The following is a 14,683-nucleotide window of genomic DNA, read 5'->3' as shown; positions in this document are numbered from 1 at the left end:
GATGGTAGGGTGTAAAGTTTCTGACATGGGAGAGAAGAATAGGGCATTTAATAGCATTTATTTCTGGGGGAAATTATAAGAATTTGCATTGAATTGGAGAAAATGACTGCAAAACAGGGAAAGCACACTGTGCCACAGAGAGCAAAAAGCTCATTTTGTCCTGTATGTTCATTACCCACTGAGTTCAGACAGAACATGGCTTTTTGCTCCAGAGCCACCTCCATGATTAGGGCTCTAAAGGACGGTGGCATGGTGAAATAAAGAGCTGATTGGGAAAATTGCTAGTTGGTAGAATGCACGTTTGGAGTTTTACTGCAGATAGTGGGCTTACATAATGCTGTCATTACCTGTGACTACATCTGATGGGTCTTGTTATAAAAGGTCATTTAATTGCTGCATCTTCTCAAGGGGGGGAAAAAAAAACTGGCTGAAAGAATAAGTTGGGTACATTGCTAAAATAATGCCAATAGCTACTCAAAACTGCAGGCTTTCAGGGCCTTTAAATATGACATTCTTGGCTCAAAGCAAACATTTCTCCTTTCATTCTACATTTTGCATGTGGGAAACAGGCAAACAAACAGAAAACAAACAAAATACCACAAGGAGAAACTAGTTTTTTAAATTCGTATGTATGAGATAATGGTTATTTTTATGATTCCAAAAATGATCTATTCATTGTAGAGTACATGGAAAAAAGGAAAGTATTAATAAGGAAATGAAAATAACCATTAATCTACTGCTAATATTTTAAGCAGATTATTTTTTCTGTGTGTGTGTGTGTGTGCTGGGGGGATATGAGAGTTAATATTTCTATACTCTTTCATTTTAATTAAACTGTACCACATAACTTCCCTATATCATACACATATATGCTATGTATATTATATTAAATATACTACATTTATGGACACCCTATGACTTATTTATTTAAACTTTTTGCAACTATGGCATTTACATAGAAAAACTTTTAAAGTATTATGATGAATATCTACACACAAATATCTTGTACATAAGTTATTTCTCTAAGAAAAATTCCCGGAATTGTCCATGTACTATCAAACTGAATAAGCATTTGTCGGTTTCTCAAAAACTTGACATCTTTTTCCATGCAGTTGATAATTTATACCAACAATGTGTGCCACAAATTTCACCATGTCAGCCAACTGTTATTGTTAAATACATATGTATTCATATTTATGCAAAATATATATTTGCCAACTTGAATGAACAAGACCCCAGTATGATCTCTTTTTAACCGGCATTTGATTCATAGCCTCATCTTTCTCTCTCGAGTTTAGGTAACTTGAAGAACGGAACCATCGCTGACAGCCTTGCCCAGAGTTCCCTGGAGTCTTTCCTGGTACACAGGAGATGTTCAGTAACCACTACTGACCGTGACATTAGGCTGCTAGACCAGCGGCAGACTGGACACACAGTGGTGACTCTGCCTGACTTTGAAGATGACAGAGCTAAGCTGCAGATGCTTCCGTTCACACAAGAACCACATTCTGAGAACTCATAAAGCGGTTGTATGCTTCCTAATCAAGTCGTATTTCAAGTATATCAAAGTAATGGCCAAAGTAAATGAACTTAGAATTGAATCTTTGCAAAATGTATCAGGGAAGTTCAAGACATAAACAGTGTCATAAATAAGTCATCTAATGCTGGGTTACAAAAACATTTTGACCAACTCTTTGAGGATGGCATTTTTCTTAGTTTCATTCTAAAATGAGAAAACTAAGGCTTATGATAAGGAACTGAAAGATGATAAGGAGACTTATCATCGACAAGTAAGAACTTGCCCATGTCACACAGCTACTGGCTACTGGCTAATGCGTTCTGCTGTCATAAATATGAGCATATATACATATGTATGTATATACCCATACACATATAGTCATATATGTATCTATGCACATGCATGTCATGTGTATATACACAGTACATGTACGTACACACATGTTAATTAATATGTGCACAAACACATGTATACATTTGCGTTAAGTGTTTAATAAGTTTAAATGTGTACATGTGTGTTAGTGTTTCATGTTTCTGTTTGTATAGATCTCATAAAGACGAGTATTTCAGAGCTTCAGAAATGCCCTGGCGTTCACTAAGGGCTGACTGTGACAAATAAGATTCTGTTTCTTGAGTCTGTTCAGTTTTAAGCATTCCATGACCCAGCTTCAAGATGAACTTTCTCGCCCTTCATTAATTGCAGTATAAATACGTGCAGATCAGAGAAAGCGTGTCCCGGTATCTCCTTGCACGGTGGAAGAGTATGCCAGGCGGCTATCTACATGGAGCGTCTGCTCAGTTCAGCCCCTGTCAGCAGATCCAGACAATTCTATTTGCTTAATGAACTCTCTGGGCTGTCTTTAAAGCATCTGCCAGCAAAGATTAGAGAATAATCACTTGAGGATTATTGCTGCGTCTCATTCAATGAGCTCTCAGATGCTGTCCGCTCTGTGCTAAATCACTGACCCCTAATTTGAGGTCTAAATGAGTGTTTGTGGTTTCCTAAGAGATTTTAAAATGCAGTGAACTTTGATTATCTCATTGACACCTGGAGAATGGATGGTAGGAAGTCAAGGCTAAATGGGTTAAAATAGAAGAGAGAGGGGGTATTTCCACATTAACTTATGGGCAAAACAGGCAAGAAATTGAAATGGAATCTTCAATAAACATTTATTGAATACCCAATAGAGACAAAATTGGTCATATCATTTTCAGTTCAGTTCAGTTCAGTCGCTCAGTCGTGTCCGACTCTTTGCGACCCCATGAATCGCAGCACTCCAGGCCTCCCTGTCCATCACCAACTCCCGGAGTTCATTCAGACTCATGTCCATCGAGTCAGTGATGCCATCCAGCCATCTCATCCTCTGTCGTCCCCTTCTCCTCCTGCCCCCAATCCCTCCCAGCATCAGAGTCTTTTCCAATGAGTCAACTCTTCGCATGAGGTGGCCAAAGTACTGGAGTTTCAGCTTCAGCATCATTCCTTCCAAAGAAATCCCAGGGCTGATCTCCTTCAGAATGGACTGGTTGGATCTCCTTGTAGTCCAAGGGCCTCTCAAGAGTCTTCTCCAACACCACAGTTCAAAAGCATCAATTCTTTGGTGCTCAGCTTTCTTCACAGTCCAACTCTCACATCCATACATGACCACTGGAAAAACCATGGCCTTGGACGGACCTTTGTTGGCAAAGTAATATCTCTGCTTTTGAATATGCTATCTAGGTTGGTCATAACTTTCCTTCCAAGGAGTAAGCGTCTTTTAATTTCATGGCTGCAGTCACCATCTGTAGTGATTTTGGAGCCCAGAAAAATAAAGTCTGACACTGTTTCCACTGTTTTCCCATCTATTTCCCATATCATTTTAGAAAGAAAAAGTTTCCAGAGAGAGACTGAAAATTTCCCCTTTCACTGCTATTAGAACTCCTTTCACTATGTAAACTCATAATCTCAAAGGTCATTTGAGTAAGGTACTGAGTTAAGTAACTTCTGAGTAAGTACTTATTTGAGTACTAAGACATATTTAAGACATGATTAAGACATGACTCGATGGACATGAGTCTGTGCAAGCTTCGAGAGTTGGTGATAGACAGGGAAGCCTGGCATGCTGCAGTCTATGGGGTTGCAAAGAGTCGGACATGACTGAGCGACTGCACTAAACTGAATCGACATGTTTAAAGGTAAATAAAAGTCATTGCTTAAAAGCTATTTCAAATAATGATGAAAGTTGAGAGAAAACTTCCTTGACTGTTTTTTTAATACTCCTAATTGTAAACTCAGTAACTCTAAATCATGTATGTTGGTGCTGTTGTTCAGTCGCTAGATCGTGTCCAACTCTTTGTGACTTCATGGACTGTAGCACACCAGGCTCCTCTGTCCTCCACTATCTCCCAGAGTTTACTCAAATTCATGTCCATTGAGTTGATGATGCTATCTAACCATCTAATCCTCTGCCAGCCCCTTCCTCTTTTGCCTTCAATCTTCCCCAGCATCAGGGTCTTTTCCAATGAGTCAGCTCTTCACATCAGGTGCCCAAGGTATTGAAGATTCAGCTTCAGCATTAGTCCTTCCAATGAATATTCAGGGTTGATTTCCTTTAGGATTGATTGGTTTAATCTCCTTTCAGTCCAAAGGATTCTCAGGAGTCTTCTCTTGCCATGTAAATTCTTGATATATAATTTTTATCTATATTTATTTATTATCTAGTATCAAAAATACTTTTAAAAAATATCTCCTGCAGCCAGCCCTTCTCCCAATGTTTTTTTTTTTTTTTTTAAATACACCTGGTTGTTTTGGTCTGTTATTGTCTATAAATTTAAAAATAACCTTAACATTTTTTATTGGTTCAGGAACTTTAGATGGTATTCAATGTCTTCTGTATAAGTGAACAATGTCCATTGACTTCTGTCTCTTCCCTCCCTACACACCATCACTCCGCTTCTCTCAACTGTGCTTAGTCTCTCAGTCATGTCTGATGCTTTGCGACCCCGTGGACTGTAGCCCATCAGGCTCCTCTGTCCATAGAGATTCTTCAGGCAACAATACTGCTGTAGGTTGCCATGCCCTCCTCCAGCGGATCTTCCCAACCCAGGGATCAAACCCAGGTCTCCCACATTGCAAGTGGATCCTTTACCATCTGAGCCACCAGGGAAGCCCATGAGTACTGGAGTGGGTAGCCTATCCCTTCTGCAGGGGATCTTCCTGACCCAGGAATTGAACTGGGGTCTCCTGCATTGCAGGCAGATTCTTTATCAGCAGAGTTACCAGAAAAACCATCTCTCAATTGTACCCCTACTTTAATGTATTCAACATTTATAACACATATAATTTTTTACATTTAATATTTCCATGCTTTGTCTATGGTAGTGTTTCAAACTTCAGAAGCAATTCTGCCATCTCCCTCTGAAGAGACATTTAGCAATGACTGGAGACACGGGATTGTCACAACTGGCGTGTTAAAGGCATCTAGTGAAGAGAGGCCAGGGATGCTGCTATATAGCTTACAATGAACAGGATAGGCTGCTACAGCAAGGAATTTATCTGGCCCATGTGTAAACAGTGCTGAGTATGAGAAACCAGGGTATCTCTAGGGTTATTGTAGAAAAGTGAAATCCACAAGGGATAATTTTTAAAATATTACATAGGAGAATCCAGTGAAGAGCCAAGCAGCAGGTTCTATATTGTTCAAAAGAGAATTTTGAAGGCGCCAAGGCTAAATGACATTCATTTTCATAAATTTCATCACTCAATAGAAATCATGCCACATCGCTTACTAACTGGATCACAATTTTTAGCACATTTTTGTTATTCCTGCAATTCCTAGATGCTTATTTTAATCTCATGGAAGAAAGAATTGTATACTTGTTTTTATTATGCAACCAGGATTATGCAGTTTCTTGATTAAAGGTCAGCATTGGTGATGGTGGTGATTTAGTTGCTAAGTCATATCCTACTCCTGCGACTCCATGGACTGTAGCCTGCCGGACTCCTCTGTCCATGGAATTCTCCAGGCAAGAATACTGGAGTGGGTTTCTGTTTCCTTCTTCAGGGAAAGGTCAGTATTAGACTGAAAGTTTTTTATACTTCTACATAGCTGTCATTCAAAGATTTCTCTCTCTGTCTCTCTCATGCCTTTCCCCAATTTTTCTTAGATTTGACATCTTCATATCTTAGATTCATTTTTAATTTTGCTGGTATATATTCTCATCTAATCATATCAAGAAAGAAGTAGGAGAGATGGAAAGGTTTAAATACCTTCATACTTGATGGATTAAGAAGCAACAGAAACGCAGCTCAAAAACCCCTTATCTCAAAACTTCTGGGATATTATTCCACTGTCATCAACTATCTTGTGGTCCTGACAAGAAGTTTCACGTCCATCACATTCTAATGCCTTTGGAGATGCTATCCCTTCAAAACTCTTGGTGTTTCTCTTAAGTGTTAGTGGTGCTTGTTATTATTGCCTGCAGCGGAAAAATGCAAGTTGAAGTGAAACTAAAAAGGTGTTTCTATTTTTCACAGAAAAAGATGAAGGTAGTGTTTCTGGGTTGATTTGAGAGTTCTCAGCAAGCTTTTCCTTTAGGCTGTGGTCTTTTTTTATTGAAATATAGTTGATTTATAATATTGTGTTAATTTTAAGAGTATAGCATAGTAATTCAGGTTTTTCTTTTTTTTGGAGATTACATTTCATTGTACTAGAGTACCCTGTGCTATACAGTAAATCCTTGCTGTTTGTGTAGTTTGTGAACAGCAGTTTGTATTTGTAGTCTATCCTGTGTTCTTAGGGTTGCAGATTAACTGCAGCCGTTTAAGATGGTGGCCCCCTGAGCACACAAAAAAGCATCAAGGATTTCTTTTCCTCTCCTTCCTCCTTCTCTTTCTCCTCTTTCTTCTTTTCCCTCTTCTCCCTCATTTCTTCATCCTCCTTATATTTCTGATACTCCTCCTCTTCTCTTTTAATCAAAGAAATTATTTACCTCCAAATCCCCTTTAGCCAATTGTCCCTTTCATATCATTGGCCATAACTGGCAAACATTTGTGCTCAATCACTGATCGAATAGACAGTCTGTGGCTTATCTCCTGCAGTTGCAGAGTATTAATCTTCTCTTTTTGTACTGCTTTCCCCCTAGGTATCTGTTGTTGATGAGCATCAGACTGTATTCAGCTCCATCTGCACTGCCTTGAACCCCTGAAGATCATTGGAATTGGATACCCTAAAGATAGAAGTAAGTTTTTAATATATATTGCATCCTTTGCCTAAAGTGGTAACATCTGAATCCTTAATTACATCAGAAGTTAAAGATAGCATAGTGAGACTTAGCTGCATTTGATTTTCAGGTCATGTACTCAGAGAAATGAGATTATTTGTATTGTATATAGGGTAAATAGTTAAGGCTTTTTGTAGAGAAATGTGGCTGGCCATAGGTATCTGCCCACCTTTGGGGCCTCAAGCTGCTTGAAGACTTCTGGTATACCAGCAGAGAGGTTCTGCCCAAGACCGTAGATCACTCCTGACAAGAAGTGATATCTGAGCTGTGTTTATAAAGATGTAAGTCAAATATGGTTTTCAGCACTTAGGACATCTTTCATGGATTATGCAACAATATCATTTTTAGGCTTGACTGTTTTTGTATTCATAATATCTTGGTAATCCCTCTCTTAGAGTGGATGTATTCTGGTAGAGTTTCAGCTATGTAACCTTCCTGACAGCATGTCCTCCAAATCTATGCTCCCTCTTCCTGTCAGGTTTGTTCTTAAGCATTATTTTTGTTTCATTGAGCATACACTAAATTCATGGATAGGTTTAAGAAGAACTGATGTGATTCAAATGGAATCTCTGTATCCAAAAGCAATAGTTCTCTTCTGCCTATTTATACCTTCTTGGTAAACGTTACTTTCACCAAGTCTCTTTATTCTGTGTCTGGGTACATCAAATTCAAGCACGGTAGTCTGGCTTTCACTGCTCCGCATGACATGGGCTCATCTCCACGTGCAGCTTTGTTTCTCAGACCTTTCATGCATCCATGCTTCTGTCCATTCTTTTCATTTGTGCACCACTCATGTACTGAACTCCTCTTACATGTCTGTTGTAATGCTAGGCATTATGGATTTATAAGTTCATAAGCCATTCTCTTGATGAACTAGCAGTCAAGTGTGGGAAAATACATATGGAGACAGATTATTCCACACAGTGTGATGAAAGCTCTGCCAGAGCTTTGAATAAGGTGCAGTGGGAAGGGATTATCCCTTACTGGCCATTGCTCTTGTGTAAATAAGGGCAGTTCACGAGGGGTTTAGTAGTGTTTTATTATTTAAATGTCTTCATGTTCTCTAAAACATCAGCCAGGGGAAGGATTTTATTTCAGAAACAAATATGCTCCGATTTTTGTTTAGAGGGAAAAATGTGGCAGGCAGTGTGAGACAGTGCAACAGACCTTAAAGAGTTGAATTCCAAAACAGGATTCACTCACTATACGACATTTTGTTGTTGTTCAGTCACTAGGTCGTGTCTGACTCTTTGAGACCCCATAGACCGCAGCACCCCAGACTCTCCTGTCCTTCAGTATCTCCTGGAGTTGCTCAAATTCACATCAATTGAATTGGTGATGCTATCTAACCATCTCATCCTCTGCCACCCACTTCTTTGGCCTTCAATCTTTTCCAGCATCAGGATCTTTTCCAATGAGTTGGCTCTCCGCATCAGGTGGCCAAAGTATTGGAGTTTCAGTTTCAGCCTCAGTCCTTAGAGTAAATAATTTTTACTTTGGGACTCAGTTGTCTCATGTATAAAATAAGGACTTGCCCTAAGTCGTCTGTAACAACCATTTCTGGATTAGCAATTTAGTTGCGTATTTGGCCACTATGGTAATGGCCCTTCTAGCAGTCTAGGTAAGAATATTTATTACCAGTTCCAAACAGGTAGATTTGGAATCTGGTATCCTCAGTTAAGGACTGGACTTTCTAACTTCATGTATCAGGGGAAAAGCCAGGGATGACAGGAATTGCAAAGTATCCCAGGCATTTACGGGGCTGGACACTGGAGGCAGCTGTCTGAGCACAGCAGATACAGAGCAAGTAACGAGGTGCACGTCTGTGTTCGACCTCAATACCTTTCCTCCTGGAAAGGCCACTGGCCAGAGGAAAAAGTGGCCTTCCTTGCTGGGGAAACTTAAAATGATGATGTTGAATTGGAATTGGAAAGAGCTGTATTTGTTTTTACTTAAGGCAGAAGCTTTAAAGCTGTTGGATGTTCCACACCTGAGTTGGACTTCCTTCTCCATTTTACTCTGTAAATCCTCTTAAAGATTCTAATATTTTGTATATTTTTCCCACAGATAGTACTTTCCAAAGATAACTTGCATTTCCCTATCAATGTTGAATTTTTTTTTAATGATTACAGGATGATTAGAATTCAGCTCCTTTACTATAGTCTTTGCAGGCAATGTATATATGTGTATATGTACATGTCTATATATTCAAGCGTGCACGCTCAGTCGCTTCAGTCATGTCCGACTCTGCGACCTCATGGACTGTAGCCCACCAGGCTCCTCTGTCCATGGGGATTCTCCAGGAAAGAATACTGGAATGGGTTGCCATGCCCTCCTCCAGGGGATCTTCCCCAGGGATAGAATATGCATCTCTTGAGGCTCCTGCTTCGCAGACAGATTCTTTACTGCTAAGCCACTGAGAAGCCCTGTGTATATAGGTGTGTGTGTGTGTGTGTGTGTGTGTGCAGGCAATGTATATGTATATGTGTGTGTGTCTATATATGTATACACACTGTACATATGTAACATGTACTTATTTGAAATGGACTTGAGACTACAGTGTCTCCTATTTCTATGACAGTAATAAACATCATGAAGTCAGTTATTTTTCTACAATTTTGGTAGCCATAATAATTAATCCTCTCACAAAGTTACCTCAGGAACTCTTAGAAAGATTAAAACCTATAAGATAATGTGCTGATACTGCCAAAAATTCATATTGACCATGTCCCAAACTGTGACAGAAAGACCATGGCTGGAGAAAAACCTCTTGCCTGTGAAGCATTTTTAGATCTAGTGGGAGCCAGAGTTGAGGTAAGGCAGAGAAAGTGGGGTCTGCGAGGGAACAGAACCAAGCAAAATCAGGGACACAGGAAAGAGGCAACATGGGTTACAGATACACGAGTGAGGATCTGGGGTAGATGTTTTCAATTGTGATACGAATTCAGAGATTACAAAAAAAAGAATGAAAAGCAGACATAGCAGTGGGACTGGGCAAGGAGGAGGTTGTTAAGGTTGAATGCTGCTGCTGCTGCTGCTAAGTCGCTTCGGTGGTGTCCAACTCTGAAGGTTGAATGCTAGATGTGAGCTTTTCCCCAAAGTTTCATTCATTTGCTCTCTTTGGCTGACTGACTCCATTTAAAGGACCAGAAGAGGTACTAATTGAAAATGTTCCAAGATTCTGTGATGAGAGGACTAAATGGTGGAGAATAATTCTTGTCAGGAAAAAGACAGTTTCTGGAGTCTGAGTTAGTAGAATGATCTGGTGGATAACATAGTTTTAACCAAGAATAAATTTGAATCCCAGTGAAAAAGAGATGGCTATAGAGATGATAGAGGTGCCAGAGAATAATATCTGCAAGAGACAGAATATAGGAAAGTAGCTTAAGCACAAAGAAAAAAAAAATCAAGGAAATATCAATGGACAAGGAGAGGTTCAACTTGAAAACTCTCAGAGAAAAAACAAGACTTAAATAGGGCTACACATGTCAAAGGTGAATTCTTTCCTTCTCTGTCTTTTATACTCTAAATTACTTGAAGGACAATGGGTTTACATTCATGGCAAGAGGCCAAAAAATATCCTGCACATGTAGTAACTCAATGAAAATTAAACAGAACAGTAGGACTCAGATAGGATTTTAAAATATTAGAGATTCTCTCTCTTGTCCTTCTATTAGAAATTTGAAAAGCAATGCATTTACATGAAGTCCTATCAATATGGATTTATTTAATGTTTAGAAAAACACGCGTTTGGTGTTGTTTAGTCGCTCAATTGTGTCCGACTCTTTTGCAACCCCACAGACTGTAGCCTGCCAGGCTCCTCTGTCCTTGGGATTTCCCAGGCAACAATACTGGAGTGGGTTGCCATTTAAAACTGTATCTGTAACAGATAATTTTTTAGTTGTGTTTCATTTCTTATCAGCAACCTGATACGTCTCTATAACCCAGTCTGTGGTCCATGGAGTTCTGATTGCCGATCACAGCCTCTAGTCACCACCACCAAGTTAGGATAGCTCTTGTGATTCAAGGATATTCTATTTCCCTGGCCACAATAATTGACCCATGGATAGTATATGATTTAAGCCATGGCAATCAGGACCTTACTCTGTATTTCCCATGCTAACACTGGAGTGGAAACTCCTACAACTCACCACCTGACACCCTCACATAGAGTTGAGTGTTCTTTGGTGCTTAGCTGTGATGATGCAGCCTTAGGGCTCTCTACACCCGTATTCCAACCCTGGGCTATAAAACTCTGCATAGAAGAGAATATAGACAAAACTCAGTGAAGTGGGGTAGGAATGAAGAGTACTTGGATAGAAACTAAAACTCTTCTAACTCTCTAGATCCTGACGTTTCTTAAGACCAACTTCACTCCTATTCTTCAGAGTTAACTAATGGAGAGTTAAAATCACCCCCTTCATTTTGGACTAAAACTGGCTTGAATCATATTGTACTTGTACATGAAAAAAAGAATTGTGACAACATTGTATTTTGAAGGTAAGTCATTGCCTGTTAGGAGACTGCATTTTTAAATTTATACCAGAGTAAATGCGTGCCAGAACTAAACAAAACACAGTAAATATAATTCAATGTCTGATGTAATTCTACTGATAAAAACATTTCATTTGGTGCCTTTTATAGACTGGAAATAAAAGTAGGGAAATCAACAAACAAATAAACAAAAAACTAAGTGCTAGTTTTTTCTCCCCATAAAATCAATCTGTTTACCTCTAAATAAAACATTCAGTACCAACATCCTTACTCTATTAAACCTGTTAATTATCTTGTGGTGCGCCCCCACAATTTGTGAATCAGGAATAATGTAGAAGAAGATAACTGAACTGGTAATGTATAATCACTCTTTAAATAGTAGCTTTCTGTGTTAGAGATAATATATCTAGGCTTTTATCTATTGTCCAAGGTAAATGTTCCTTTATAATAAGTTCTAAACAGCTGTTTTGTGAAGTTTAAGGTCAGCAATATTTTTGTGAAGTCACTTGTGAGAATTCATTTAATGAAATATTTTCTCAGGGTTTTGCAAGCTAGACTGGTCTTCTGGGGATCTCTAATATCCAGTTTTTTAAAAAAGTAATGAATATCCATGACATTAGTATTCCCACTAAATAATGACTATTTTCATCTGTGTTTTATCCATAAATAATCAAAAGAATTGTATATTTATCAAAAAAAAATGTAAGTGAGTGTGTAAATTCTTTCTGGGCTTCCCAGGCGGCACTTGTGGTAAAGAACCCCCTGCCAATGATGAAGACATAAGAGACATGGGCTGGATCCCTGGGTCAGGAAGATCCCCTGGAGGAGAGCATGGCAACCCACTCCATTCTTGCCTGGAGAATCCCCATGGACAGAGAAGCCTGTAGGCTACAGTCCATAGCGTCACAAAGAGTTGGACATGACTGAAAGAACCTAGCTCCCATGCATGTAAATTTTTTCTACACCTTCATCATCTGTTAAATGTCAGCCCCTCTTTAGAGTTCTTGAAGCTGACACTAGTGGGGAGATACTAGAGAAGAAGAATGGGGAGGCATGATACATTTAATAGTTACTTGTGGTAGCTCCTCAATTGCTCTATCATGTCTACCATAACATGCCCAAGCCCTAGGATGATGTGCTATGCACAAATAAGTACAAAAAAAATGCTTACTAGCCTGCTTGGCTATAATCTATCAAAGTCTTAACTGGTGTTCTTCCTTCTGGTTTCACCTTCTGTTTCCCTGCCCAACCTGTTTAAGAAAGTCATGCCAATGAAGTGATATTTCTGCTTAGAATTTATCATCCCTAAACTTATACACAAGCTGGAATCAAGATTGCCAGGAGAAATATCAATAACCTCAGATGACAGATGACACCACCCTTATGGCAGAAAGTGAAGAGGAACTAAAGAGCTTCTTGATGAAAGTGAAAGAGGACAGTGGAAAAATTGGCTTAAAGCTCAGCATTCAGAAAACTAAGATCATGGCATCTGGTCCCATCACTTCATGGGAAATAGATGGGGAAACAGTGGAAACAGTGTCAGACTTTATTTTTGGGGGCTCCAAAATCACTGCAGATGGTGACTTCAGCCATGAAATTAAAAGACGCTTACTCCTTGGAAGGAAAGTTATGACCAACCTAGATAGCATATTCAAAAGCAGAGACATTACTTTGCCAACAAAGGTCCATCTAGTCAAAGCTATGGTTTTTCCTGTGGTCATGTATGGATGTGAGAGTTGGACTGTGAAGAAAGCTGAACGTTGAAGAATTGATGCTTTTGAACTGTCGTGTTGGAGAAGACTCTTGAGAGTCCCTTGGACTGCAAGGAGATCCAACCAGTCCATCCTAAAGGAGACCAGTCCTGGGTGTTCATATACTTTGGCCACCAATACTTTGGACTCCAATACTTTGGCCACCTCATGTGAAGAGTTGACTCATTGGAAAAGACCCTGATACTGGGAGGGATTGGGGGCAGGAGGAGAAGGGGATGACAGAGGATGAGATGGCTGGATGGCATCACCGACTCGATGGACATGAGTTTGAGTGAACTCTGGGAGTTGGTGATGGACAGGGAGGCCTGGCGTGCTGAGATTCACGGAGTCACAAAGAGTCGGACCCGACTGAGCAACTGAAATGAACTGAACTGAACTGAAACTTATACAATATTTGTATATTCACTTGATTATCATAAAATATTCACTTAATTATCATAAAATATACAGCCATGAGAGAAGGCAATATCCTTGGTTAGTTCATTGCTATAGCTCTGGGAAGCTACCATGGGAATGCCATAGAAGGCATTCAATAAGTACTGTAAGAAAAAGTCAATAAATGAATCAATGCATATAGTTTGAAAGGAAAGGAAGGAACAAACATAATAAACATTAAGATGGAGATTTCATAAGAGTGGGTAATTTATTATATAGAGAAGATAATATACAGTTCAGGCTTTTTCCAGAAATCACTAGGTGATTGGGATAATGACTTTGTTATTAACTGAGCTAAAAAACTATACATAAAAGATCTCATGGCCCAGATAACCACTATGGTGTGGTCACTCACCTTTAGCCAGATAGCCTGTAATACGAAGTCAAGTGGGCCTTAGGAAGCATGACTATGAACAAAGTTACTGGAGGTGATGGGATTCCAGTTGAGCTATTTCAAATCCTAAAAAATGATGCTGTGAAAGTGCTGCACTCAATATGCTAGCAAATTTGAAAAACTCAGTAGTGGCCACAGGACTGGAAAAGGTCATTTTTTATTCCAATCCAAAGAAAGGCAATGGCAAAGAATGTTCAAACTAGTGCACAATTGCACTCGTCTCACACACTAGCAAAGTAATGCTCACAATTCTCCAAGCCAGGCTTCAACAGGACATGAACCGTGAACTTCCAGATATTCAAGCTGGATTTAGAAAAGGCAGAGGAACCAGAGACCAAATTGCCAACATCTGTTGGATCATCAAAAAAGCAAGAGGGTTCTAGAAAAACATATACTTCTGCTTTATTGACTATGCCAAAACCTTTGACTTGGTGGATCACAACAGACTGTGGAAAATTCTTAAAGAGATGGGAAAATACCACACCACCTGACCTGCCTCCTGAGAAATCTGTATGAAGGCCAAGAAGCAACAGTTAGAACTGAACATGGAACACCAGACTGGTTCCAAATAGGGAAAGGAGTACGTCAAGGCTGTATATTGTAACCCTGCTTATTTAACTTATATGCAGAGTACATCATGTGAAATGTCAGGCTGGATGAAGCACAAGCTGGAATCAAGATTGCCAGGAGAAATATCAATAACCTCCGATATGTAGATGACAACACCCTTATGGCAGAAAGCGAAGAAGAACTAAAGAGCCTCTTGATGAAAGTGAAAGAGGAGAGTGAAAAGTTGGCTTAAAAGTCAACA

At 39.4% G+C, this 14,683-nt stretch overlaps 1 long non-coding RNA gene across 2 annotated transcripts in view; it reads left to right on the top strand.

Annotated features, from left to right (window-relative positions):
* The window catches only part of LOC112449047 (uncharacterized), a 75,993-nt gene that overhangs the window by 50,898 nt on the left and 10,412 nt on the right, over positions 1-14,683 (top strand). Inside the window, exons 3-5 of one of the 2 annotated variants that reach the window (XR_009496688.1) lie at positions 1,299-6,735; positions 11,124-11,277; positions 12,010-13,675. This is a non-coding gene — a long non-coding RNA (uncharacterized lncRNA). Of the gene's footprint in view, positions 1-1,298; positions 6,736-11,123; positions 11,278-12,009; positions 13,676-14,683 lie in introns of those variants that run through there. The other variant, XR_003037513.2, reaches the window with a different exon arrangement.

This window comes from Bos taurus, chromosome 12 (assembly GCF_002263795.3).
Source record: "Bos taurus isolate L1 Dominette 01449 registration number 42190680 breed Hereford chromosome 12, ARS-UCD2.0, whole genome shotgun sequence".
Taxonomy (NCBI): Eukaryota; Metazoa; Chordata; class Mammalia; order Artiodactyla; family Bovidae; genus Bos; species Bos taurus.
The sequence above is the reverse complement of the archived record's forward strand: the minus strand, read 5'-3'. Positions and strand labels throughout refer to the sequence as shown.